Here is a 3,906-nt window from a genome sequence, read left to right as displayed (position 1 = left end):
ACACAACATTTAGAAATCATTCCATTCTACATATGCAATCAGTAATTCTTAATATCATCACATAGGTGTATGATCATCATTTCTTAGTACATATGCATCGATTTAGAGAAAGAAATAGCAAGACAACAGAAAAAGAAATAAAATGATAATATAGAGAGAAAATAAAAATAAAAAGTACAAAAATATATAAGAAAAAAGAAAAAAAAGAAACTATAGCTCAGATGCAGCTTCATTCAATGTTTTAACATAATTACATTACAATTAGGTAGTATTGTGCTGACCATTTTTTTTTTTTTTTAGAAATCATACTATTCTACATATGCAATCAGTAATTCTTAACATCATCATAGATGCATGATCATCGTTTCTTAGTACACTTGCATCGGTTTAGAAGAACTAGCAATATAACCGAAAAAGATATAGAATGTAAATATAGAGAAAAAAAATAAAAGTAATAACAGTAAGAACAAAACAAAACAAAACAAAAACCTATAGCTCAAATGCAGCTTCATGCAGTGTTTTAACATGATTACTTTACAATTAGGTATTATTGTGCTGTCCATTTTTGAGTTTTTGTATCTAGTCCTATTGCACAGTCTGTATCCCATCAGCTCCAATTACCCATTATCTTACCCTGTATCTAACTTCTGCTGAACTCTGTTACCAATGACATATTCCAAGTTTATTCTCGAGTGTCGATTCACATCATTGGACCATACAGTATTTGTCTTTTAGTTTTTGGCTAGACTCACTCAGCATAATGTTCTCTAGGTCCATCCATGTTATTACATGCTTCATAAGTTTATCCTGTCTTAAAGCTGCATAATATTCCATCGTATGTATATACCACAGTTTGTTTAGCCACTCGTCTGTTGATGGACATTTTGGCTGTTTCCATCTCTTTGCAAATGTAAATAACGCTGCTATAAACATTGGTATGTAAATGTCCGTTTGAGTTTTTGCCCTTAATTCCTTTGAGTAGATTCCCAGCAATGGTATTGCTGGGTTGTATGGCAATTCTATATTCAGCTTTTTGAGGAACCGCCAAACTGCCTTCCACAGTGGTTGCACCATTTGACATTCCCACCAACAGTGGATAAGTGTGCCTCTTTCTCCGCATCCTCTCCAGCATTTGTCATTTTCTGTTTTGTTGATAATGGCCATTCTGGTGGGTGTGAGATGATATCTCATTGTGGTTTTGATTTGCATTTCTCTAATGGCCAGGGACATTGAGCATCTCTTCATGTGCCTTTTGGCCATTTGTATTTCCTCCTCTGAGAGGTGTCTATTCAAGTCTTTTTCCCATTTTGTAATTGGGTTGGCTGTCTTTTTGTTGTTGAGTTGAACAATCTCATTATAAATTCTGGATACTAGACCTTTATTTGATATGTCATTTCCAAATATTGATTCTCATTGTATAGGCTGTCTTTCTACTTTCTTGATGAAATTCTTTGATGCACAAAAGTGTTTAATTTTGAGGAGTTCCCATTTATTTATTTCCTTCTTCAGTGCTCTTGCTTTAGGTGTAAGGTCCATAAAACCGCCTCCAATTGTAAGATTCATAAGATATCTCCCTACATTTTCCTCTAACTGTTTTATGGTCTTAGACCTAATGTTTAGATCTTTGATCCATTTTGAGTTAACTTTTGTGTAGGGTGTGAGATATGAGTCTTCTTTCATTCTTTTGCATATGGATATCCAGTTCTCTAGGCACCATTTATTGAAGAGACTGTTCTGTCCCAGGTGAGTGGGCTTGACTGCCTTATCAAAGATCAAATTTCCATAGATGAGTGGGTCTATATCTGAGCACTCTATTCGATTCCATTGGTCGATATATCTATCTTTATGCTAATACCATGCTGTTTTGACCACTGTGGCTTCATAATATGCCTTAAAGTCAGGCAGTGCAAGACCTCCAGCTTCGTTTTTTTTCCTCAAGATGTTTTTAGCAATTCGAGGCACCCTGCCCTTCCAGATAAATTTGCTTATTGGTTTTTCTATTTCTGAAAAATAAGTTGTTGGGATTTTGATTGGTATTGCATTGAATCTGTAAATCAATTTAGGTAGGATTGACATCTTAACTATATTTAGTCTTCCAATCCATGAACATGGTATGCCCTTCCATCTATTTAGGTCTTCTGTGATTTCTTTTAGCAGTTTTTTGTAGTTTTCTTTATATAGGTTTTTTGTCTCTTTAGTTAAATTTATTCCTAGGTATTTTATTCTTTTAGTTGCAATTGTAAATGGGATTCGTTTCTTGATTTCCCCCTCCGCTTGTTCATTGCTAGTGTATAGAAACACTACAGATTTTTGAATGTTGATCTTGTAACCTGCTACTTTGCTGTACTCATTTATTAGCTCTAGTAGTTTTGTTGTGGATTTTTCCGGGTTTTCGACATATAGTATCATATTGTCTGCAAACAGTGATAGTTTTACTTATTCCTTTCCAATTTTGATGCCTTGTATTTCTTTTTCTTGTCTAATTGCTCTGGCTAGAACCTCCAATACAATGTTGAATAATAGTGGTGATAGTGGACATCCTTGTCTTGTTCCTGATCTTAGGGGGAAAGTTTTCAATTTTTCCCCATTGAGGATGATATTAGCTGTGGGTTTTTCATATATTCCCTCTATCATTTTAAGGAAGTTCCCTTGTATTCCTATCTTTTGAAGTGTTTTCAGCAGGAAAGGATGTTGAATCTTGTCAAATGCCTTCTCTGCATCAATTGAGATGATCATGTGATTTTTCTGCTTTGATTTGTTGATATGGTGTATTACATTAATTGATTTTCTTATGTTGAACCATCCTTGCATACCTGGGATGAATCCTACTTGGTCATGATGAATAATTCTTTTAATGTGTTGTTGGATACGATTTGCTAGAATTTTATTGAGGATTTTTGCATCTATATTCATTAGAGAGATCGGCCTGTAGTTTTCTTTTCTTGTAATATCTTTGCTTGGTTTTGGTATGAGGGTGATGTTGGCTTCATAGAATGAATTAGGTAGTTTTCCCTCCGCTTCAATTTTTTTGAAGAGTTTGAGGAGAGTTGGTACTAATTCTTTCTGGAATGTTTGATAGAATTCAGATGTGAAGCCGTCTGGTCCTGGACTTTTCTTTTTAGGAAGCTTTTGAATGACTGATTCAATTTCTTTACTTGTGATTGGTTTGTTGAGGTCATCTATGTCTTCTTGAGTCAAAGTTGGTTGTTCATGTCTTTCCAGGAACCCGTCCATTTCCTTTAAATTGTTGTATTCATTAGTGTAAAGTTGTTCATAGTATCCTGTTATTACCTCCTTTATTTCTGTGAGGTCAGTAGTTATGTCTCCTCTTCCATTTCTGATCTTATTTATTTGCATCCTCTCTCTTCTTCTTTTTGTCAATCTTGCTAAGGGCCCATCAATCTTATTGATTTTCTCATAGAACCAACTTCTGGCCTTACTGATTTTCTCTATTGTTTTCATGTTTTCAATTTCATTTATTTCTGCTCTAATCTTTGTTATTTCTTTCCTTTTGCTTGCTTTGGGATTAGCTTGCTGTTCTTTCTCCAGTTCTTCCAAATGGATAGTTAATTCCTGAATTTTTGCCTTTTCTTCTTTTCTGATATAGGCATTTAGAGCAATAAATTTCCCTCTTAGCACTGCCTTTGCTGCGTCCCATAAGTTTTGATATGTTGTGTTTTCATTTTCATTCGCCTCAAGGTATTTGCTAATTTCTCTAGCAATTTCTTCTTTGACCCACTCGTTTAGGAGTGTGTTGTTGAGCCTCCATGTATTTATGAATTTTCTGGCACTCCGCCTATTATTGAATTCCAACTTCATTCCTTTATGATCCAAGAAAGTGTTGTGTATGATTTCAATCTTTTTAAATTTGTTAAGACTTGCTTTGTGACCCAGCATATGGTCTAT

This window comes from Tamandua tetradactyla, chromosome 14, assembly GCF_023851605.1.
Source record: "Tamandua tetradactyla isolate mTamTet1 chromosome 14, mTamTet1.pri, whole genome shotgun sequence".
NCBI lineage: Eukaryota > Metazoa > Chordata > Mammalia > Pilosa > Myrmecophagidae > Tamandua > Tamandua tetradactyla.
Note: the sequence above shows the minus strand (reverse complement) of the source record.